Source organism: Equus asinus, chromosome 1 (assembly GCF_041296235.1).
Source record: "Equus asinus isolate D_3611 breed Donkey chromosome 1, EquAss-T2T_v2, whole genome shotgun sequence".
Lineage (NCBI taxonomy): Eukaryota > Metazoa > Chordata > Mammalia > Perissodactyla > Equidae > Equus > Equus asinus.
The window spans coordinates 91,694,495-91,720,690 of NC_091790.1; the positions used below are offsets into that span (position 1 = coordinate 91,694,495).

At 39.6% G+C, this 26,196-nt stretch overlaps 1 long non-coding RNA gene across 1 annotated transcript in view; it reads right to left on the bottom strand.

Moving 5' to 3' along the window:
- Positions 1-1,342: 1,342 nt before the first annotated feature.
- LOC106829700 (uncharacterized) overlaps positions 1,343-26,196 on the bottom strand; it is a 44,179-nt gene continuing 19,325 nt past the window's right edge. The window contains exons 2-4 of the long non-coding RNA XR_011497807.1: positions 4,224-4,359; positions 2,546-2,612; positions 1,343-2,384 (exon numbers count right to left, since the gene is read on the bottom strand). This is a non-coding gene — a long non-coding RNA (uncharacterized lncRNA). The remainder of the gene's footprint in view (positions 2,385-2,545; positions 2,613-4,223; positions 4,360-26,196) is intronic.

Below are 26,196 nucleotides of genomic sequence, written 5' to 3' on the forward strand. Positions count from 1 at the left end.
ACAGCCTTTTATAAAGGCAGCGAAGATTGTAGTGACAATAACCCATATTTAGTTAGTCACTGCAATCTGATGATTCTGGAGGAGGCAGCTGGCATCTTTCCTGATGCTCCCGCACAGATGTTGAGGGCGGGGGATGGTGTGCTGATTAAGGCAAGGAAGTTAATAGAAAGGGAAGACTGCATATTCCAACATTGCTGTAAACTCCACCTCCAGTTCTCAAGACACCATGTAGAAATAGTAAAAGGCAGCCATCTACTTCTGTTGGGAGAAGGGGAGTAGAATTGCAGCTTATTTTAATAATCAGTGTTGGAAAATGGAAAAATAGAGGTTTTTGAATGCCACTGTGGCTTGCATAATTCTGAAAAAACAAAACAAAAAGTTTTGGGACAGTGTTCTGGCATGTTTCCTTAATAACAGTCTTGTTTATGAAGAGTATTTGAGATAAGGCCTAGAGCCTAGAGCAAATAAAAGGAGGAATAAACCTAATTACCTGCATGACTACTAAAACTAGTTTGTATGATGACATTGGCCAAATATATACCCTAATACTACAACACTGCTTCTATAGGAAAATTTAATTTTACCTCTATCAGTTCAAGTACAGGACTTTTTCCAGATGTGTCAATGTAAGGTAATACACTCAGGTACTCAGGCCCAATGTAGCTTCATTGAGACAGAACTCTGCGAAGGACACAGCTTCCTTGGTTCTGCCATCCATGGACACTGGGGAGTACCATGTCCAGATGCCACTGACAATGAAAAAAACTTAACATTGGTGCTCAGCACATGTCTAATTGGGCAGAGTAATACATTCGTGTCCTTTGAAATGGCTATTGTCTTTGTCCAGTGCTTTTCTAGAGGAGAAGGCTGAGTTCTGCTTGGGAAAGAACAGAGAAGGGTGGAAACTCCCGAGGGGACCAGAGCCACCTTCTCAGAGGCAGATCAGTGACCAGTTGTTGTTACTTGAGCTCATCCCTTGGAGGCTTCACTACAATGGCCTACCAAAGAATTTCTGTCAAATACATAATAACTGTCTTGAAAGGCTTCTGATAATCACACTAAACAAGCCTTTTGCAGCTTTCCAGTCATGCATTATTCCTCACTAACGGCTTATTGACTCAAAGGGATGGCATCACAAGCTACTTAATGCAATACTGATGTGAAAAGTAATTTTCTGTTTGGAGAAAAAGCTGAAAACAGATCCTTGAGTTTCTCAGTGAGTCTTGGGTTATACCATTAAGTAACCTCCTTTCTCTAGTAAAGAGAAGTAGCTCTGGGAATTACTGTTTAATCATGTTATACCCAGATTATTTACACAATGATGTAAACACTGAATTTATATGGTGCACTTAACATTTTTCAATATTTTATTATTTCAAGAACATGTTGCCTTGTATATAGCAGAATATCCATAAGCATTTGCATATTAATTGATTATTGAATCAAATTCTTAATTTACATTTTAAAAAGAAACATCCAAGTAGGTTTGCCACTGCTTTAAAAGATATAAATCAGTGTTTCTACGGCCGTGGAAAATTATAATAAAGGTTTTTGTTGTTAGTGTCGTGGAGTCAATTCTGAATCCTAGTGACACTGTGTATAGCAGAGTGGAATCCTGCCTGTCTTTTTGCGCCATCCTCTCACCATTCCATGCTATATCACACAATGCTTGGCTGCTATTCATAGGGTTTTCTTGGGCAGTTTTTTCAGAAATGGGTTGCCAGTTCCTTCTTCCTAGTCTGTCTTAGTCTGGACACTCTGCTGAAAGATGACCCTGCTGGTATATGAAACACCAGTGGCATAACTTTCAGCCTCACAGCAACATAGTTGCTACAGTATGACAACTGGGCCATGGCGGTGAGAGCACCAGATTTTAACCACTAAACCACCATAATAAAGGTGCTAGAAAATGTACTATAACATCTGTAGAGGGTATGTAGAAGGAAATGCCCCTTACAATCAAAATCTCAAAAATATCAATGCAAGGTGGAGACGGCATGACTAAACAAAGCTAACGAAGAAAAGGTATGGAGGCCAGTCAATCATACACTGACCTGCTGTGCGCACCACTGTTGGGGAACATGATTCACTCATATGACAGAGTACTGACAAAATTATTATTGTTGATGTTACTCTCATCTTTATCCACAAAACACACATCAGAGTCTATTAACAAATGGACAGATCGAACAGGGATATCCTAATTAGTACTTTTCAGTGCTTGCACAGAATTGAGGAAGGACAAGTGGCTTCAAATACAACAGAAAATATTCCATTCAATAAAAGTATCTTGAGAAAAATATTAGAGCATCGCTTTCCTGGTTTAGAATATCTTCAAGAAGAAAATTCACATCCATCTGTGATGGTTTGAAAAGAAGAGTCAGCTGGAGGAGGAAAAGAGGTTAAAGGAGTTAATCTCTTCGGGTTCCTCTGGTATTAAAATGACCCTAGTTCTTTTTTAATTGGATTTTTATTAGCGTAGCTTTCAGTGGTAACACACACCTTCCCAAGTTGTGAATAAGCACTCATACAGTAAATATCTTACTCTGCAAAGCGCTGACTCTGGTCCTTGAGAGCAGGAACACTGCCTCAATAGGTGCCCAATAGGTGTCCTGTGAATATAAACTTAGAGGCTTAGGACAGGGTCTTTTCAAAGACCTTGAAACATGGAAATTGTTTACAAAATGCATTGTCTTTGTATATGCACATTTTCAGGGGAGAGGATCAGTCTCAAAGATGACTCTAAACCCACTGCTTTAGGGAATTTTGTCAGAAACATTGTGTTCTAACTGTTTGATGGTTTCCCAAACATCATTAGCTCTTAAACCTGTATGTCTTTGCTGAGGTTGGAAGAACTTCCTAGAACCCTCCATTGTGACCTTTCCCATAAAATATACTCCAGCACCACAAGATAGATGAAAGACTCTCTCTTCTACGCTCATGCAGCATTGTGCTCATTCAGCTATCACGGGATTTACCCATTTTGTGGTGGGATTCATGCATGCTGGGTTCCTGAACAGTTCATAAGCTTCCCTGGCAGGTCCAGCCTCTTATTCCTCTCTTGTGCCCCAGCATTTGGTATAGTTTCTGTAATCGTGGCCAAATAATACAGATCAAATTGAATTGATCCAACTACTCTCCTCTTCCCTCACTTCTTCCACACACAAAACACCTTGATTTCTGATCAACTTGTCACATTCAGGACAAATTCTGGAATTCCCTGTATTTCTTTAAGTTCTTCACACAGTAATTTTTCCTCAGGCTCCCTAGTCTACTACTTAGCGTAATTTTAAGAAAATACAGAAATGGTACAGGATTAAAATGGCCACTAATCTCATATTATCACAAAAGTCAGCTTTGTGTTTACAGTCTGCTTTTCTCTCTCTCGATTATTTGGCATAACTGACTGACCAAATAAAGCACTTTGGAGTATGAAATGATGCAATAACGTTTTATCATGAAACTAGAGGTTAACACTGTAATACATTAACGTTAATGGGACAGAAGTCAGAAGATGAGGACTCTGCCAATGTTTGATACTTTATTAGTATGTAGAAACTAATTAAACTGATTGCATTATTAGCATGGTTCATTATTTCTATGTGCTTTACTCTGACACAGAGGGTGTCAAGTATAAAGTCTGATCTTAAATGGAGGCTTGCAATGACATTTACTTTCCTGACCTGCAGAGCCAAATTAAAGTTTACGTTAGTTCTCCCTTGAAGCCAAAAGAAATATAGGTTTGAGTCAAAATTGCCTTATGATTCTCATATGAGGAGCCCAGGCTGAGTTCATCAAGTCAAGGCGTGTCCCGGGGGCACTGTTCTTAAATATGGAAAACTATTTCCTTATCCAGAGTCAGGCTTCAGCCACAATGAGATTATACTGAGCATCGTAAAAGGAAGAATGGGGTTCTGGTATCTTCAAATGAGAATATCCATCTATAGTACTGCAGTTTTTTTAGTGCCTGGATGTTTGTTTCTATAAAAATAATGGAGAAACTGAGAGTGGGCAATAAACTAAGATGAGTTTAAAAATATCAGTTAGGGAAACTACCAGATAACTTGGGCCTCAGAAAATTAAGGGAGAGTCAGGCATGAAATCAAGGCCCTAAGGAACTTAGTTTCAGGAAAGAACCCAGGAATCTTTCTCAGGAGTTGTAACCACTGGGACCTGGCCAAGAATCAATCTGGCACTAAAAGTCAACTGAAGAAGTGACTCACTTGGCCGAGGGAGAACCGCTGTGTGAGACAGCATGCGCACCATGAGTGCCTTTGGCCCCAAAGAGAAGTGCATGCATCCTCACATCACTTAGTGACAGCACTGGGGGCCTCCCAGGGGAAATGCTTCAGAGGAAAGCTGCAAGAAGAATTTTGAAGTGAAGTTGAGAGGACATAGACAATGCATTGAACACAAAAAAACACATGAAGCCAGAGAACAGCAATATTTGCCTTCTCTCAGGTCAGATCACATCCCATGTTACAGTGGTCGTTCTCATTTAAGGGTTTTAAAAATCAACTTAAAAAAAAATCAACTTCAATCCCTTTTTAGGGTAACGTGACATTTGAGATGTAGAATATATGGGTTATTGAACTCAATTCAAGATTGTTTTAGAAAGTTTCTACTCTGAAGACTTCTTGATTGACAAGTTTTGGAATAAAGTTCATGTGGGGTGTATTTAAGGATTTATCAGAAACGTGATATTTTGAGATTGTTAGAAGGCAACTCTCTCCCACTCCTTGATAATAAGAGATAGGGAAATGCCTACAACAAAATGGGTGGGAATCCTCAGGACCTCTCAATCCCTGGAATCCATCCCAATGCTACTTTTACTATTGTTGCTAGCTCTATTTCTCCTGGCCCTACAGAATAAAACCATCTCTTTTTTGCCTGTGACTGCTTTCGACATTGTTAAAGATGCTTGTCAGGGTCTCTGAGCTTTCTCTTCTTCAATAAAAATACCCGTCGTAACTTCAGTATGTCCTCAAAAGATTCTGAGTCCTTCAATTGTCAAGGCTGCTTTTTTCCTGAATATGCTAGTTTATCAAGATATATTAGGCTCAGAATTTCATACAATATTCCTCAATAAATAAACATGAAAAGCATCAAAGAGCTGGTCTGACATCTGCAGAGAAGAGCAGAACCACTGTGTGTAGATATCTCTACTACTAGTCTGTGATGGGCTAACAGTTAGAGTCATGTGATTGATGCTCATGTGTTTTCTATTAAGTAAAAATCTAATTCATAATCACCAAAAATTGGAAGCTACAAAAATGTCCTCCAATAGGTGAACATTGTGAACAAACTGTGGTACATTCCTACAATGGAGTATTATTCGGCAATTAAAAAAATGAGCTATCAAGCCACAAAAAGACATGGAGGAACCTTAAATGCAAATGCTAAGTAAAAGAAGCCCATCCAAAAAGACTCCACACTATATAATTCTGGCTATATGCCATTCTAAAAAAGGTAAAACTATAGAAACAGTAACAAGATCAGTGGTTGCCAGAGACTGGGTGGAAAGAGGGCTCAACAGGTGAAGTACAGGGGTTTTTAGGGCAGTGAAACTATTGTGTGTGATACTATGATGGTGTATACATGACATAATGCAGTTGTCAAAACCATAGAACTATACAACACAAAGAGTGAACCCTAATGTAAACTATAGATGTTAGTTAATAATAATGTATCAATCTTCGTTTATTGATTGCAACCAATTCTAGATGTTAACAATAAGAAAACATCAAAAAACCCCAAAAAACCAATCCTCAAACAAAACCTAATGTACTTATCTTTTTTTATTAGAAAGGAAATTTAATTATCAATTTTCAAGCATCGTTTTCACGTCCATGTTTTTAATTTTAATTTTTTAAAATTTTTAATTATTTTTATTTTTTTATTGCAGTAACATTGGTTATAACATTATATAGCTTTCAGATGTACATCATAATATATTTTGAATTCTGTGTAGATTACATCATGTTTACCACCCGAAAACTAATTATAGTCCATCCCCTCACATGTGAACCTAATCACCCCTTTTGCCCTCCCCCTTCCCCCTTCCCCTATGGTAACCACCAATCCAATCTCTGTTGCTATGTGTTTGTTTGTCATTGTTTTTATCTTCTACTTATGAGTGAGATCATATGGTATTTGACTTTCTCCCCCTGACTTATTTCACTTACCATAATACCCTCAAGGTTCATCCATGTTGTCACAAATTGCTGGATTTCATAATTTCTTATGGCTGAGTAGTATTCCATTATGTATATATACCACATCTTCTTGATCCATTCGTCCCTTGATGGGCACCTAGGTTGCTTCCAAGTCTTCGTTATTGTGAATTACACTTCAATGAACATAAGGGTGCACGTATCTTTATGCATTTGTGTTTTCAAGTTCTTTGGATAAATACCCAGCAGTGGAATAGCTGGATCATATGGTAGCTCTATTCTTAATTTTCTGAGGACACTCCAGACTGCTTTCCATAGTGGCTGCACCAGTTTGTACTCCCACCAGCAGTGTACAAGGGTTCCCTTCTCTCCACATCCTCTCCAACACTTGTTTCCTATCTTGTTAATTATAGCCATTCTGAGCAGAGTGAGGTGATACCTCATTGTAGTTTTCACTTGCATTTCCCTGATAGCTAATGATGTTGAACATCTTTACATATGCCTGTTGGCCATCCGCGTATCTTCTTTGGAGAAATCTCTGTCCAGATCTTTTGCCCATTTTTTAATTGGATTGTTGGTTTTTTGTTGTTGCTGTTCCTAACACTTTTCATAATCTCTTCTGCAGTGTCACTTAATCCCAATATCCTGTTTTTCTATTAGCTTTTGGATCCAAGGGTAGGCTTTTTATTTAGTCTCTATTAAACTGCACTGTTCATTCACTAGTCTGATAGCTTCTGACCCTGATGTTATCACCCAACATATGCCCTTTTCTCATATAGGTACACGACTGTATGCTATCCAGAAATCTAGGGGATATGTTCTTTATTCACCTATTGGCCATAAATAACAGTGAATTAAACAATTTATTCAACAACTATTTGTTAAGTAACTTGTATGTACAGGTATTATTCTGGGTATCAGTAAATGAAATGGACAATAACCTCTGTTTGTGGAATTTATATTATTGTGTGTAGGGAGACAGACAATAAGCATAACATCATAAATGAGTTACAAAATAGCTTAGAAAATGCTAAATACTATGGGGAAAAAATAGAATGCCCTGAATTTGAGATTGGAAGGAATATGGCAGATTTGATTTAGTGTAAAAAGACTAGTCTGTGATGGGCACATGCAGAGCAAGTAGCCAATGGTGAGAGATGAGGCTGCAGGGATAGCAGGGGCCCAGATCATGCTGGACTGTGCAGGCTGAGGGGAGGCTTTGAACTTTGTGACCCATTTTCCCTCAAAGCAGAAAGCCATTTCATTGTTTCGAATAACAGAGATGAAATGAGCCTTTTGAAAAGAGAATTGACAGGAGGAAGGTAAGAGGAGTTGTGGTGAGGCAAGAACTGACAGTCCAGAAGGGCCACATGGTGGCTTGGATCAGAAGAGTGGCAGAGAAGGGGAAAGCAGTGGGGCACTATGAGGAAGAACTGACATTAGGGATAACTCCTGGTTTCTGACTTGAACAATTAGGCAGATGGGTGGAACAGTCAGTGAGACAGGCAACCCTGAACTAGGAGAAGTAGTCTGGGGCAAGCCTATTGTGTGTGAGGTGCCTCTATGACATCCACAGACTGTGGAAATGACACGTAGGTAGTTAAATCTATGGATTTGCAAATCAGACATGAGGAAGTACAGTCACATACGTTCATTCAACAAGATACGAATTTCAGTCTTTTTTTTTTACATGCCTATAGGACTATCACAAAGCCATGTTAGAGCAGATAAGGAATAGGGTTTTGTGCCACACAGACCTGAGTTGGAATCCTGCTTCCACCACCAGTGAAGTTTTCTTGAGAAGTTTATTTAACTTCTCTGAGCTTTAGCTCCCTCTTCTGCAAGTTGAGGCCATTACTTCTCTGAAGGATTTTTGTCAGGCTTGAAAAAGATAACGTATAAAAACTCCAGCAGATTGGTTTTTTGGAGATAGGAATCCTCAAGTCTCTCTCACCGTCTCTGTCCCTCCCCCCCTTCTCTATTTTTCCTTCTACAATTTCCTATTCTAACTAAGATAACTTTCAAAAAAGGAAATTTGTTCTCACATAACTTGTTCCTAGTGTACCTATATGATCTAGTTGATGACTGACATGTCTCTAAGAATCTGTTCAAGAATTTTTTAACATTGACTATAAGAACGTTGTAGATTTAAGAATGCATCATGTTTTCTTTGGTCAAGCCTTTACCCACATCTGACAGCTCCCATCTGCTACTATCCTTACACAAAATCTAAATGCTCAATAATAGCAATTTGTCATAATGTAAATCAGAGTCACTTGATTTCAATCTAGCTGCACTAGGCAGTTGGGAATTGGCAACACAGCTTTGATGGAAAGACAAGAAAGTGAGAAAAGTGAAACATTGATGGTACTATTGTGAAATGGATGATCATTTTGCTCAGCCAGGATGATAAAGAGTGACTGAGAAACTAGGATAATACTTTCAATGATACAAGGAGCAGTGTTACTTGGAATAAAAGAGAAGGCAAAGAGAAACAATGCTGCACTCAGTGGGATTTGAGTTTATTACTTCAGAGGTGAGATAATCACAGTGCTGGCTTGGCTTAGGGCGTGACCAAGAGAAGAAACTGCCTAAGTGGAACAGAGGTGAAGATTGTCAGGATATAAAAGAAGAATATTTTAAGAAAACTTATAATAAAAGATGAGTATCTCTACCAGCTACCAAAACATACTATAAAATATCATGCTTACAGCAAAGAAATACGGATGAAAAACAGAGAAACATGAGTGAAAAAGCATGGAGAGCCCAGAAATTGACAAAGTTAGTGTGGGATTATGAAACAATGCTGGACAGTGAGTAGGAAACGGCAAAAACTTAATACATGATATTGGATTCAAATTAGACAGTGTTCTAGAAAAACTAAATACATAACTGTATTCAAATAATCTCCAAATACATCAAAGAATATTAGGGAAATCATAGATGAGCTAGGAAGAAGGAAGAATTTGTTAGAACTTTAAAGTGATAATAACATTCTAAGAATTGAAGCAATATAAGATAGAAAAAAATTACAGATACAATTGCATAAAAATGTAAAATTTTTGTAAGCAAACAAAGGGTTAAAATAAAAATGCAACAGAAAATTGGTAACACATACAAGAATGCACACATATAATAAAGCAAATAATATAAACTGGTATAGCCCTAAGGGAAAGTTAAGTGGCTGTGAAAATATTCATATAATTTGGACCAGTATTCTAACACCTAGAAATTTATCCTAAGGAAATAGTTGAAAGGAGAAAAAGCTAGGTACATGGAAGTACTAAATTGCATGATTATCTGCAACTGTAAAATAATAAAACCAAACCACATATCTAACAAGAAGGGAATGGTTAAGGAAATTAGGACAGAGTAGCTTAATGACATATTTAGCTATTAAAATTGTAATTTGGAATATAATGTAATAACATGAAAAGTATTTTAAGTAATATTTGAAGGCTATGGTTACAATTATTTATATGGTTATGAACAAACACTAAAATAGTACACTGAAAACTTACCGCAATTCTTTTAGTGAGTTAGGATTATGGGTGATTTTATTTTTAATTTCATTTAAAAGCTTAAAGTATTGTATGGAAAATTCAAACAGAAGACATGTACTAGGAAGGAAATGTGAGGAAGGACTCCAGGCCTTGCTGAAACCAGATGGTAGGTCACCCTGTCTAAAAGCACAGACTACAAGAGTTCTAGGTTGGGTCTGAGGCCACAAGACCATTTCCTTAACACCTTAGTTTCCTAACCAACACTAGAGTTAATTTGTATTACTCATAGGAAGTAGGTTTACTTAGATGATAGACTTAATTACACCAGATGTGTCTCCTTCTTTATGCATTCCCCCTCCTAGTAACTACATGCCACCAGCATTTTACAGGGAATGATAATTTAGTCAACTCTAAGCCTCTTAAATGCATGAAAACTGACCTTTTCAAAGTTTTGGCTTTGTTTTTAAACTTCCTGAATCTTCCCAAAGCAAAATGGACCCATGAGGACCAACTCTATCAGTACGTCACTTTCTCTGACACCAGACAGAGCAAGATTTCTGTGTTCGTGTTCTTCATTTAAATCTGCTTCCTCCACCACACAATTTGTGGATCTTTTTGATGACGAATCATTAAAAAAGCGAGAAATGAGGAGAAACTAGACTGGAGAAGAAGGAGAAACTGTAGGGAGAACTATGAGAGGCTATTGGTCTATAACAACGCATTGGAATGAGAAGAGGAAGAGGGGATAGGGGTTTGAGGGATGCTTCCGGGGGTGATGTGGCTGTCACGAGAGAGCAGCTCTAGGGTGCAAAGGAACTGGGGACAGAAGGAAGGGACTTTGGAGAAGTGCTGCTATGGGTTTTGAATCTACCTCTTAATGTCCTTTGCAAGATGCATGCATTGATTGGAATGCCTTTTTAATTAGTTTAGTGGCTGAACTGTACTTTTATATAAGAGCTATTAATTTCAGAAAAGGAGACACACAAGGCGTAAGAATTTGAGTGCCTCTCTCCTCCTCAATGGATAAATACTGGAACATCCTAATGCCACTCTGGAGAAGAGGCCTAGGCTGTCTAGTGCCTCTCATCCTGAGAGGATAAAGTTCTTAAGAGCAGGCTCTGTTGAATGGCTCAGGGGAATTTGAGTTGAAGTTTCCCTCTGCTGGATGTTTCTGCCAAAGAAAGAAAGTGAAAGCAGACTCTTCAATATCAGAGTTAAATGATAGAAGATGCCACTAGAACAGTATGTCCATATAGAGAAAGATTGTGCCTCATAGAAATTCCTCTCTGGAGTAAGGCAATGAAAGGTAGATAAAAGGTACTTTTGCCACATTTTCACTCCCAGTTCTCTTAAGGGGTAATATTTAAATATTTATCAACTGCCTAGGGCATAGACACCAATCATTAAAACTAAACAGATATTAACCTTCAGTTGCTGGAAGGAGGAAATGAGGAGGCTAGGGTGACAGAGGCACTGCAAAGGGGTGAGTTTAAAGCAGTGACCATCTACCAACATTTGGAAATATTACAATATTTTAACAAAAGGTATGGCCATATTGGCACTTGCTGATTACCAGCCTTGGTGCTTCCTTTTCTCTCTTCTATTTTTCCCCTTGGTAGCTTCAGCCTCCTTTTGGTTCTTTCTTGGTGCTCTCTAGTTGGATGTGATTCTCTCTTTGTTCATAAGTTACTTCATATGCTTCATATCTTGCGTGAATTTGTATGTGGTGGTGACTGAGATCCTGTAGGTAGACTTGTTAGATGAGAATGAGGCCAAGTGCGCAGTGGTGCAATAACCAATGTGATAGCCTCCATTGCCACATAAACCAAGGTCAGCCCCTGTCATGGGCAGGAAGCCAGAGAGTGTCCATGGTGGCAGAATAGTGTCAATGGGGACATTTCAAATGGGAAGAAGCATTTTATATTAGTGTACAAGTTTAGGTCATCCTTTATAACCACAGCCTACTTGAATCACCAGCAGTGGGTCATCATCAATTCTAGCCCAACAATATTGAGCAAGGAAACCTATCACTCACTTTTTCCAACATGATTCAACCTAGGCAGGAAGCCCAAGTATCAAAGAATATCTCCTTCTGATTTCATACCTGGCCTGGCATGGTTGGTAATGATCTGGATGTGGGCTCCTCAATGTCATCCTCATCCACACCCAGGTTAAGTTGTTTGCCATCTCAACCACAGCCTTGTTGATTTTTGCAACCTCCTCATCCTCGGCAAATCCTTTGAAGTCATGGATGAACCTCTTGAGTATCTTCTTCCAGATGCTATTCATACATTCCTTGGTGACATCACCCTAAGCCCAAGTGAGGTTCCTGATGCAGTCATAGATGTTATAATCTTTCCAGAATTGCAGCAGTGTCTTCTCAGTTGCAGCAACAGCCTGGGCAAAGATCCTTCTCAGGTAGTAGGCCTTAAAAGCTGCTATAACTCCTTGATCCATTGGTTGGAGTTGGTGTCTGGAGGGAGAAACACTGCTTTGATATTGGGATGAAGACCACCAAAAAAAGGAGGAGGTCCAGGAGCATTATGAACACTAAGCAAAATTTTGAAAGGTATGTTATTTTCCAAACAGTACTTCTCCATTTTGCTTGCACAGCAATTCAGGAGGGCATCTTGGAAGAGGAGCTGGGTTATCTATGACTTCTCATTGCTCATGTAGTACACAGGCTGTGTGTTTACTGATATCCTTGAAGGCCTGGGATTTTCACTGTGTCAGATCACAAAGGGTTTCAATTTATAGCCTACAACCTTACCCCCAAGCAAGACTGTTTTTCTGTCCTTGAAAGCCTTGAAACCCAGCATTGACTTGGCCTTGTTATGGATGAAAGTCCTTTCAGGTACCCATTTCCAAAATAGGACAGTTTCATTCATATTGAATATTTGCTCTGGCAAGTAATTTTTCTCCACAATCAGCTTATCTAGAGTTTCCAAAAATTTTTCAGCTGCCTTCACATCAGAACTCGCAGACTCACCACTCACTTTCACATTTTGTAATGAATAATGATTCTTGAATCATTTAAACCACCCAGAACTAGCAGGAAATTCAACATTGTAGTAGAGTCCAGCCTTTTCTTTTGACATCATAAACTTTTTGCTTTGGCTGTAATCATCATGGTGCTGAGAGGGATACGCTTCTGTGTCTGGTCTTCAATCCAGGTCATTAACAGTTTCTCCATGTCTGATACAGTCTTGTTGTCTTCAATGAAGCAGATGCTTTAACAGCTTTTTGTCACTTTGCTCTTATTCTTCAAGATCATAGCTATGGTGGAATGGGACATGCCTCACTGGCAAGCAACAAGCATCCCGATTTTCCACATTTGTAGTCCTTAATCACTTTTAATTTCATTTCCAGATAAATCACTCAGTGTGGACTCTTACTGGCTACATTAGCAGTGGATTTAGTACGCTTAGGAGCCACGATGAACAAAGTAGCAAGAGATTAAATCAAGCACAAGAGAAAGGTGATGCAATCAAGAGATGCGGTAAACATGAGATGTAGGAGGCTATTGTTGGTATAACACAGCACACTGTTTTACAGCATATAGTTTTTTTTTTAAATAAGCAGAAAGTGTATACTCTAAAATAACAATGAAAGTATAGGATACTAAATACATAAACCAGTAACATGGTAGTTTATTATCATTATCAATTATTATGTATTGTACATAATTGTACGTGCTATACTTTATATGACTGGCAGTGCGGCAGGTTGTTTACAGCAGCATCACCACAAACACGTGAATGTGTTGTGCTACGATGTTACAATGGCTATGACATTTCTAAGTGATAGGAATTTTTCAGTTCCATTATAATCTTATGAGATCACCATTGTATATGTGGTCCATTATTGACCAAAATGTCATTACGTGGTCCTTGATTGCATGGTATGGTTATGTAGGACGTTGAGATTTTGGGAAGCTGAAAGAAGGGTATATGGGAACTCTCTGTAGTATTTTCGCAAATTTTGTAAGTCTGAAATTATTTAAAAATAAAAAGTTAAAAAATAAGTAATTTTTTAAAAGACTAAAACATAAACAGCACTGGAAATAAAAGTTAGCTATTGCTACACACACAATAGTTACTTAATGAAGGTGATGATAGAAATCTCCATCAACTATAGTGCTATGGAACAAGGCTGAGAAATCCAATGAGTAGCACACAGAAACTTTGTGCTCTAAAATCAAATAGCTTGACTGACTTGGAAGAAGCATTAACACTTATTCAAGGGACTACTAGTTGTTTGGCTCAACTTCAGGCTAGAATGCAGATGTGATGGCTGTAGCTTCAGTAGGTATAATATAAGAGCCACATGCTGAGAATTATGCTTCAGAAACAAAGCAAAAGGAGGTAGGACCCAGATGACATTGTGGAACTGCCACACCTGCCCCAGACTACCAAATGCAGGCTACTTTCACATGACAGAAAAATAAACTTCTATTTTGTTTAACCTATTGCTACTTGAAATCTTTCTATTTCTATTAGCAGAAGCTAATCCTACCTCTGTTGCCCTCTTGCTCTAGCTCTAAGACACAGGGTGTGACTCAATCAGAAAACTATGCCCCTCCACTCAAGGACTTCTTTCTGAGTGGCTATATACATACCACATCCTCTGACTTCACCTGTACCATTCTCTCTTTATCACCTCCATACCACAATCCTTCAAAGATCATGAGGCCAGGCTTATGGGGATGAGTACATTGCTTTCCTGGAGCTGCAACTATGGCATGCAAAGTCTTGGAACAAAGACAGGAAGAGCCTTTGCATGGTATTCAAGGCCCTTCAAGCTACTCCCACTCCATTCGCTCACACTTCCTCCTTCACTGGTCCTACCCTTGCTGATTGTGCTCCAGACCCACTGTTCAGGTGCTCCAGACCCACTGTTCAGGTGAAAGGCCACAGAGCCTTTGCACACAGTTTCCCTTGCCAGGAACATCCTCTGTTCTACCTTTTCACCTATATAACCTCCTTTATTCTTTAGGTCTCTGATTAAATATCACGTCTTCCTAAAAAAGCCTTCACTGACCTTAGAAGATGGGGTTAGATGCTGCTCTGCTGTGCTAACATCTGAACTTCATTTTACCCCTATCATGACACGTATCACATTGCATTACAAGTACTTGTTTACTTGTCTGTCTACCTCTCTAGAAAGGCATGAGGACAGTATATCCCCAGGACCTAAGAGAATATCTGGAATATAGTGTGATTTCAATAAATAGCTGATGAATGGATGAATGAGAATTTATTAAGATATATGTTGGTCACATTGATAATTTTTTGCCAGTGGTGTAATATTGGATGACCCATAACATCTCTAACCTTCTCTAAGCTGCAGATATTGTTAGCTTTTGTGAGTCCACTCACACCCCACACTGAGCCCAGCTGCAGCACTATTTCATAGCAACAAATTCCCTCAACGAATCCCCTGGGTGAATTCCCAAAGGAGGGGTTGGAATAGGAATGGGCTACATTGATTTTATTAATCTCATCCTCACTGCTTGTATCATCCACTAGAACATGTAAATCAAGTTTACGTACAGCTGTCTCCAATTAAAGCTGTAAGGGAAAAAGAAGCAAGTGTTCCACATCATAAACAGAAACAAATGGAAAATAATGATGCTTTAGAAGAGGTTGATGATTTTAACACCTCCATATCTACACTCATTTACTCAGTACAGCAAATCCTATTTAGTAAAGTAAGACCAAAAAAGTCCTATTAAAGAAGCACACAAAACATTTGCATTTGAATGAGTAAAATTCCAAAACCTCAATAGTGTAAAGAAGCAGCGGAAAAAGTTTTGGACTGGGAGCTGAGCGATCTGGGCTCCAGGCCTGGCTCTCCCATTCAGTAGCTGGGTGACTTTGTCCAACTCAGCAGGTCTGAGCTTGGGCTTCCTCTTTGGTCAATGAAATGTGGGACTAAATGATCTCTAAGATCCTAAACCAAGTCAAAATCTCTCTCACTGTTGTCTCCAGTAAATACAAATGGCAGTTTCTACACATCTTTACCCTCCTCACCTAGCCCACACCCAGGTGCGTCTGGTGGTCTTGGGAGTGGCACCTGAAGGGAAGGTTTATTCATCTATATTTTCCCAGTGCTTCTCTTAAATAGTTGACAGTGGCTGGAAAATGCTTTCAAACCTAGAAGTAACTGGGCAGAGGTGAGAGATGAGTCTCAGACTTTTATGTAAAAACCATCAAAATCTACAAACTTTATTTTTCATGCTCCATGTGGCAAAATCTTTTTTTCATGCAAACAGCATTTTAATAAATGGTCCTGCTGTATCTAAGCTAAGGGTTTCTTGCCTATTATTTCTCTCTATTCCAGACATTCTGGGCTCCTTCAAAAATGGCTGTCAGCACTATTCCATGGCAGATACTGTGTATTTCTTCATGGCACTTCTATTATTATTTCCTTAAAGTTATTTAAAGCTTTTATTGATATTTTACTTTTCAAGTTTATAAGTCCTGTGACCCTAAGTATTAACAGTTATGATTCAATGAGAATCTACCATGTGCAAGTTTCCAGATGGAAACTTTATATACAATATTATTTAACTGTCAAAATGCCCCTTTGAATGAGATATTATCTTCATTTTACAGATAAGGAAACTGAAGCTAAAATCATGTAAGTATCTTGCCCAGAGTCAAACTAGTGGTGGAGCTGAAATCTGAACCAGGTCACTCCAACACTGGCTTTCCACTCATTCCCCCTTCCTTCTGGAGGTCAGGTTCATATCTTCCACTTCTGTGGTTTTTATTCTCCAAATTCTTATACATTCTTTATATACAAGAAATATTTGCTGGCATCATTTGAGTTTATCTCAATACACTTCCCATAATTTCCATATAATCAACTTAGAGCCTTATTAATAGTGGGAAGGTCACACTTCATACAAGAGGCCTAGAGTGGCCTTAAGGTTGCTCCTGAAGAGACTTGAGGATTCAGGACTGCTACCTCTCAGCATCTGTGAACGTGTAGTGACTACTGAGCTTTAGAGAGACCAGACATGAGGTTGAAGTTATTCTGGTGAGAATGAAGATGGAGAGGAAGGAAAAGATAGGAATGATTTTAAGGAAATACATACTACTAAGCTTGATGACTGGATATGGAAAGTGGTAGGAAGTGAGCGGATCGAACAAAGAAAGACCGTATGCTTATAGTTTGGAAAAGTGGATGATGCTCATCGCAACCTTGAAATCAAGAAAATGCAAAAGGATTGGTGGTGGGGACAGAGGAGATGTGGATGAGTTGAGTGTGAGGAACTTGCAGGACAGTTAAACGGAGATGTCAAGTTTCATATGTGGCTACAAAAGTTATTCAAAAGTTTGGCTTGAAGCCTACAGTAAAGTGAAAGTTGAGGCTATGTGATTATATGAGGTTAAAAAAAGTTTGAAGGGTAATAGGAGTAGTGGATTGACTGCAGAATTTCACTACTGATTAGGAGGCTGTTGAAGAAAGTAAAAGAATCATTAAATAGCCCAAGAAGGCACAGGAAGAAAATAGAAAAAAATGCGGAAAAAGGATGTTGATGAGAATTTCAAGGAAAAAGTAGCCAAGGATATAAAATTTAAGACAGTTTAAGATTGTCTTAAACTAATTATTAGGTTAAGAAAATTGCTTTAAAATTATTGCAACAGATTACTTGACTTGTAGAAATACACAGTGAGCTAATTTGTGCAATTTCTCCATTATGTGTCATTGTTTAGTCCCTAAGAGCCCTGAATAACAGATGTTACATTGGTAGAGAAAAATGATTCCAGAAATGGGTCACGGTAGAGAGTGCTAAAGATTTGTTTTGCCTACTTTATAGTTTTCACTGACATTATGAAAATAAATCCTATTAATTTTATAAGTCAATAATATCTATTCCAAGGATTTATAATTATGAAATAAGTAAAACTACAACACTAATTTAAACCCCAGGGAAGTTTCTTATAATGAGTAATCCTCAAGAGATGAATTTGATCAAGTACTTGGTGAGTACTTTACATTGCAGAACTAGTCACTCTCCTCAGGATTTAGCTCATCACAAACTTTTCCTTTACTTTTTAAAATTTTTTAAAATAATTAATAATTTTAATAATTATTTATTTAATTATTTCTTATTTAATTATTAAATCAATTATTTATTTAATTATTAATTATAATAAAAATAATAAATAATTAAATAATTTTAAAATTAAAAAATTTTTAATTTTTTTCTGACTTTGCTAATTTAGAAGCATTCCAAAAATTGATCAGGATGCAGTAAGCATTACCAACATTGACCTTATCATAGTGGAAATGACCTCATTATCACTCTTGCGCCAAAAGCAATCCAGGACAGACTGTGATCTTGGTTTGAGATGAACAAAACAGTCTGAGAATAAAAAAGAGACACTTGGAACATGTCCCCAAAGAATCCCAATCTGTTCCTCTTACAAAAATGATCAAAAAATTTGATTCCAACACCAAAGATTGCACCACTGATTTAAGAGACAGCACAAGTGAAACTGATGGTTAGAATTTTATAAATGAAGTTGTAGACAGCATTAAGTTAGCATGAGTATGTATTTAAAAGCAATGGAAGAATCCCTAATAGCTGGAGTCACATTTGTGATGCCTTGCCCCTGTATCTTCTACTGTCAGTTACATTGCTGCAATAAATTTAGACACCTATCCACCCAGCAAGACATAATATAAATAAGATGAAATTTCAAGTAAATAGGGCCTTTCCTTCTAAATTTCAGTTCCTCTTTACTTAGTTACTTCATCATTACTCATATTATTCTTTCAGTCATTCAACAAACATTTTTTGATTATCTTTCTATGTGCCCAGAACTATTCTAGTGGCAAACAAGACAGAAAATGTCATTGCCTCTATGGTGCTTACATTTTAGTGAGGAGACAAAACCAATGGCCCTGGGTGCTTATGTCCTCCTGCTTTTGGTAGCTTAGCAGAGCTTGTCAGGGAGATCTGAGTTACTTTAACAGGACAGGCTAATTACTAGTTGTCATATTCTGGAGTATCCTCCTTTCCAACAAGGGCATTTCCCCAACCAGGGAACTTATGTAGCCTGGTGGATGCTTCTTGACCCTGCCTCCGTCCCCAAAATACACATCATAAATATATAGAACATCCTGGGGGATTGCCCTTCTTTATTGTACCCTCGCCATAGGACATGCAGACTATCCACACCTCGCTCAAGCTCTAATAAAACAAGAATTAGGAAGATTGTACACGCTCTACTACTTCTCTGAATGAATGTTTTTCTCCAATCAACTCTGTATCTGAACTGCATGGTGTTACAACAAACCAAAAAATAAAGACAATTTCTGATACTGGTAAGTGCTATGAAAGAAACCAAACAGTGCCATGGGATAGAGAGGGACTGAGGCTGGGTGAGGACCACTTTAGTTAGGACAGCCAGAAAGGACCTTTCTGAGGAGACAGAAATAGAATCAAAGCAAGAATGATAAAAAGGAGGCAGCAAAGCAAAGAAAGAACATTCAAGCACAGGAACAGCAAGAGTGGCCAGGTGGATGAAAGGAAGAGTTTGAAATATTTGTGGGACAGTGAGAAATCCAGACCACAGTGATTGAGGGGAGGAGCATTAGGGGTGACTTCAGAGAAGTGATCAGGGGACCTGTAAGGAGATTCCATTTTGTTCTAACCACAATAAGATGCCACAGGAGAAGTTCAAACAAAAGATTAATATAAACTGATAAGCATATTTAAAAGTTTAACTCGTGGGTGTGGAGGAGAATGGCACACACGGACATGATGGAGGCAGGGAAAGCACTCAGGAGTGATCCAGGTGAGAAGGGAAGGGCGGAGGGGCACAGATGTTAGTTTACAGGACTTGTGGGTGAATCGTGACTGGATAGGAGAGGAAGGAAAAAGAAGAATAGATGATTCCGGGGTAGAGATTGTAGTCCTTTTAATAACTGGTACACATGATTACTCAAAATCATGTAAAAGGAACCACAGAGTAAACTAGGAGGCAACAGGAAATGAAGATTAATACAGACTGGAGGGTCCACTGTCAACAGGAGTCAGAAGGCGGTGCTGAAATAGTCCTGGGGCTTGCTGACGCCCCGCGCTGGCTGTAGGCAGCAGCCATCCGGGACGTCCTGGGGAGTCCAGCGAGCTGCTGCTCACTGCAAACAGGCCGCAGTCTTCTCAAACCGAGTTTAACAAAGGGGTCCGTAATAAAGGCTGTGAGCAGCAAGCCCACAGGGCCAGAGTCTCCAGCTGAGTGGACGGTCTGCCACTAGAATTTCCCTCAGAAAGTGGGAAATAATCACCAGATTCCACGTAAAGCACACAGGAGAAATGGGAGCAGCACCCCCCCCCCCAAGCCCTGTGTGCCGGCCTTCCCTCACCTGCTCTCTGCCAGGCCTCCGAAAGAGGGCCGGGGAATGGCCAGTTTCCCCTGGCGTCTGAAGAACAGACCAAAGCTTCCACAGGTTACCGAGGAGCCTGTGGACTACCGCCGGGGGTCGGCGCTGGCCCCCGGCCCGCAGCGCTGCCCCTTCAGCACCGGGCGCCAAGCCGAGGGACGCCCGCGCCGGGAGCCTCGTCACCTCCCTCCTGTTCCAAGGACTGCGGCCGCCCCACTCTTTCCCCTGATCCTCCGAGCAGTACGGTCAGGTTCCTGTCTGAGCTTTCCCCATCCCCGCGGCCCAGATTTCGGTCTGCCCTCAGGGTGAAAGTCATCACCAGGGCCCTCACCCAGCCCCTTCTCTCCCCTGACTTTCTCTGCCCTCCCGAATGGACTTCACTGCCCTCTGGAAAGGACTTTCGCTGCCCTCCAGAATCGGCCTGCTCGCTTCTCTCCACTGGGTCCTCACGTGGTTGTTTTATATGTGGAGTCCAGAGGTTAGAGTTAGCTTCAGGAAAGTTCCATGATAGGAACTACCTTATTACTGACAACGTTCTAAACAGAAAATTCTGAATCAGATAGTTTCAAGAAATGTATTCTTTTCCTTTTCATTCTTTACTTTTGATAGAATGAATGCTTCTTGGTGTTCACTAATAATCTGGTTATAGTCTCCTTTTTGGAAAACCTAGTTGGTTCCTACACTAAAAAGTGTTCCTGGACCGACAACCAAACAATCCCACTGCATTTCCCACGTCGCAGTCGCCTGTGATCGCATTTCTGCTTCTGCACTGCCCTCTAACGGTGACTGTGAAATACAAACAAAAGGACTATATGGAAATGTAAAACACGATTTCCAGAGGTAAGGCACATTTCTCAGCTCCATTGGCGAGTAACAAGTTCTAATAGACATATCTCCCTAATCTCCCTAATAACAAAATATCTTACTGACTGTGAACTATTTACCATTTTGACTTTTGCTAACAATAGGAAAAAAAGCTTAAAAAGAAAAACTTAAAAAGCTTTTGAGATGTTTAAAGTATCTGTGGCATAGTTACTGACTGTAGACAACAATCAAGTATATTAGACAAGAGTCCTGAAAGCATCTGGAAAAGGACAATAACTTGCCCTGAAGGATGAAAGGCTGTCAGGTGAACGTGGGAGAGGGAGAGGGAGGGGGAGAGGGAGGGGGAGGGGGAGGAGGAGGGGGAGAGGAATACACATATGCTTTTTGAAGTACCATTGCCATCTTGTGTCTGTTTTAGATATTTCTGATAATACACAAACCCTTGTTTCTTTTAGCACTTCTAAATGTTCTCTAATAAAAGAAATTCGAAAACATGTTTCAAGGTTCAAACAGGAAAACAGGAATTTTTAAAAAACAACTGTATTGAGGTATGATTTACACTCAATAAAATGCACCCGTTTAATCAGTTCAGTGAGTTTTGAAAATGTATACACACAGGCAGCCACAATCACAATCAAAGATGTGTAACATTTCCATCACCACCCAAAGGGACTCTTGTGCCCCAGGCAACCACTGATCTGCTATCACTATTGTCAATTTGACTTTCTTAGAATTTCATATAAATGAAATTATATAGAATGTTCTCTTTTGTGCCCATGTTCAAGTGTTTTTTGTTTAACATAACATTTTTGAGATCTATTCATGTTGTTGCATCTATTAGTAGTTCAATCATTTTTTCTCATGAGTACTATTCCTTTGTATGAATATACCCCAATTTATTTACCCATTCTCCTGTTGATGGACATTTGGATTGTTTCCAGTTTTTAATTAGTATGAATAAGTTTGCCATGAACATATGTGTATAAGTGTGTACAAACGTTCTCATTTATCTTGGTAAATACCTAGAAGCAGACTGCTGTGGGTCTTAGGGTAAGTAGATGTTTAACTTTATAAAAAGCAGCCTAAGTATTTTCTAAAATGGTCATACCATTTTATATTCCCACAGCAATCAATGAGAGTTCTAGTCGAGCCATATCTGTTAATATTTGGTGTTGACATTCTTTTTAATTTTATCCATTCTGGTGGGTGTGTAGTAGGGGCTCATGATGATTTTAACTTGCATTTTCCTCTTAACTAATAATGTTGAGCATCTTTTCATGTGTTTATTGGTCATCATATATATTCTTTTGTTGAATGTTTAACTTGCTTCCTTACCTTTATAAAATTGGGCTGTCTTCTAATTACTGAGTTACAAGGTTCTTTATATATGCTCTACGTGGGTCTTTTGCCAGATATATGTATTATTAGTATATTTTCCTAGACTGTGCCTTGCCTTTCTCTATTCTTAAGAGTCCTTTGAAGAGTAAACATTTTTAATTTTTATGAAGTCTAAATCATCAATATTTTTTATAGGTATAGCTTTATGTTACCTGTCAAATTTTTGCCTATAGTGAGATCACAAAAATTTTCTGTTTTCTCCTAGAAGTTTTATGGTTTTAATTTTTACGTTTCAGTCGATGGTCCGTTTTGTGTTAATTTTAGTGTATTATATGAGGGTAGTACTGAGGTTTATTTTTTTCCATATGATATCTAATTGTACCAGCACCATTTGGTAAAAAGACCATCCTTTCCCCATTGAATTACCTTGGTGCCTTTCTTGAGTATCAATTGATCATATTTGTGTGGGCCTATTTCTGGCCTTCCGGTTTTGTTCCATTTATCTATTTATCAAAACTTAGACTGGATCTCTTCAAGATGCTGTCATAGGCAGAATCTGAACCCACCTCCTCCCACAAACACAACCAGGTTACAACTATTCTTGGAAAAGTTACCCCAGAGAGAGAACTGAAAACTGGATAAAAAGAACCCCCACAACAAGTGAAGGTCCTGACTGAGGCAGAAGAGGCAGAAATTACTTCTGGAGAGAAAAAAGCCACCTTCGCAAGTGGTGGAGCTTCAGATCCAGCCAGGCGGGAGCCACCCTAAGGTATGCAGCCTTCCCTGGAGAAGTGGTGACCTGAGCTAGGGCACGTTACTGCTATTAGCATCCTTCAGACTCAACACAACTGAGACAAGTGTCATACTATCTGGCTTTGCTGGCTACTAATACAGTGGGGAATATCCCCCAGAAAAGCTATTGACATAAGCAGAGTAAAGCCAGCTCTTAAAGGGCCCACACACAAATCCACCAGTCTCAGAGAGCAACCAAAAATCACCAGAAAGGTGCACAGGCCTTTGGTGAAAAGAGACTCACCCGGTAGGCTCTGAGTGCATCTTGGTGAGAGGTGAGACCTCTCCAGAGACTGAGACATTGGTGACAGCCATTGTTGAGACCTAGTACCGGTGTGCTGACACAGATGCCGACAGACATCATTGGAGTTCTTCCCCTGGCCTGTTAGCCCAGGAGTCTGTCACACACACTAGAGCACAGATTTAATCCAGCTCATCCAGGGCAGGAAGCCCACCCTAGGGACTGGCTCCACCCAACAGCAAGCCCTTGGAAAACTTTTCAGCCTGCAGAGACTGAGTGCCTGGATCCTCTACAGGCAGGCAAGTGTGCCCATCTCTGTGGGCCAGGGCCTGTGTGAAGACCAGGTGAACTGTGAGGGTGTGTTGGTGGAGAGGTGGGGGGCCTCTGCAGTGGGATGACTGGGTATGCTCAGGGGGTTGGCAAGTGTGCATGGGCCAGGACTGTGTGGACCTGTGGGGGGTGGGGCTTATCTGTGGCAGAAAAGCTGTGTTTCAGAAACAGCCAAAAAGGAGATCAGCCCTACCTTCCAAAGCCTGAAACAACTGTGCATTCCTATGCCTGGGGCCAGCCCCACTCAGCTGCAATCCTAAGAGAGCTGACAGTACTCTTGCAGGCCTGAGGCCTACAGCAACTGTAAGCCTATGAGACTAGCAACCAGCTACACTGGGTGCCTACTCATTTAACAGGAAAACTGTAATAGGAGTATGCTATTAGACCTTGCAGCTAATCATGCTGGGGCTCCCCAAATCTGATTTACAAACAGCTGGCCAGGGAGGGAAAGCCTAGACTCCCTGGGTGCCTGCGGTAAGAGCAACCCTGCTGCAGCAGAAGGACAAGAGTAGCCCACACAGGGGTCACTCCTGGATTATTTGGACTGGTGATGGAGGGAAGCACACTGCTGGGCCTCAAAAGGCATATCTTACATAAGGCTACTTCTCCAAGAACAGGAGACATAGTTGAGTCACCTAATACATAGATATAAGCACAGAGAAAGAGGCATAATGAGGAGGCAAAGAAAGACATTCCAAGCAAGGGAACAGGAAAAAACCAGAAAAAGAACTAAATGAAACAGACAGAAGCAATCTACCTAACAAAGAGTTCAAACAAAAACTCATAATGATGCTCATTGATATTGGGAGAAGAATGGATGAACACAGTGAGAATGTTAACAAAGAATTGGAAAATATGAAAAAGAACCAATCAGAAATGAAGAATACAATACTGGAAATGAAAAATTCACTAGAGGGACTCAATAGCAGAGTAGATGATACAGAAGAATGGATCAGTGAACTGGATGAAAGACTAGAGGAAATCACCCAAGCTGAAGAGAAAAAGAAAAAAGAATTAGACAGAATGAGAACAGTCTAAGGGAACTCTGGGACAATATCAAGCACACTAACATTCATATTATAGATGTCCCAGAAGGAGAGGAGAGAGACAAAGGGGCAGAGAATCTACTTGAAGAAATAATAGCTGAAAACTTTCTTAAGGAAGGAAATAGACATCCAAATACAGGAAGCACAGAGAGCAGCAAACAAGATAAGCCCAAAGAGGCCCATGGCAAGACACATTATAATTAAAATGTCCAAAATTAACGATAAAGAGAGAATCCTAAAAGCAGCAAGAGAAAGGAAATAAGTGATATACAAAGGAAAGCCCATAAGGCTATCAGTAGACTTCTCAGTGGAAACCCTACAGAATAGAAGGGAGTGGCATGACTTATTTAAATTGCTGAAAGGAAAAAACATAAAGCCAAGAATACTCTATCCAGCAAGGTTATCATTTAGAATGGAAGGAAAGATACAGTTCTCCACACAAGCAAAAATTAAAGGAGTTTATCACCAGTTCTACAAGAAATGCTGAAGGGACTGTTTAAGTGGGAAAGAGAAGACCACAAATAGGGATAAGAAAATTATGGAAAAAAAAAACCAAAAACAGGCTATAAAATGACTGGTAAAGGGAAAATTATAGTAAAGGTAGCAGATCAATCACCTATGAAGCTATTATAAAGATTAAAAGACAAAAGTACTAAAACTACCTACTCCAATGATAAGAGAGCAATGGATAGACACACACAAAATAATATATTAGATATGATTGGAAAAACATATAATGTGGGAGGAGGGGAGTAAAAGAGTAGAGCTTTTAGAAAGAGGTCTAACTAAAGAGACTATCAACTCAATATAGATTGCTCTATACATAGAATATTATACATGAACCTCATGATAATCACAAACCAGAAACTTCTTATAAATAAACAAATAAGTAAGAAGGAAGAAATCAAACATATTACTAAAGAAAGCCATCAGACCACAAGGGAAGAGAGCAAAAGAAGAAGAAAGGTACAGAGGAGGACTACTAAAACACCCAGAAAAAAAGTAACAAAACAGAAATAAATACATTTTTATCAATAGCTACTTTAAATGTCAATGGACTAAATGTCCAATCAAAAAGCATAGTATGGCCGATTGGATAAAAAAACAAAATCCGTATATAAGTGAGGAGGGGGCGGAGCAAAATGGCGGGGTGAGCTGACCGGGGATTCTCTCCCCTCCAAAATACAACAAAAGATTGGAAGAACTGAATTTCAGAGAACAAAAATAATGCCAGCTCGTTAGAGACCTACAATACCAAGAAGGCGGAGATCATAAACCTTGCTTACACCCTCAGAGGCGCTGGAACGGTAGGAGAGAACATCGCTCCCTCCCCTAGAGTCTGCGATCACTGTGCAGTGGGTCGGGAAGGAGCGGGGGAGGGCCGCGCAACCGGGGGATCATCCAGGACTCCTGCCGCTGATTCAGTGGAGACCCGCTGACGGGGGGAAAGCTTCCATCCGTGGGGACCCCATAAATCAAGGGCCTTGGGAGACCAGAGAACAGAACTGATCTGAACCCAGACTGGCGCGTGTAACAGCCCCACCCCC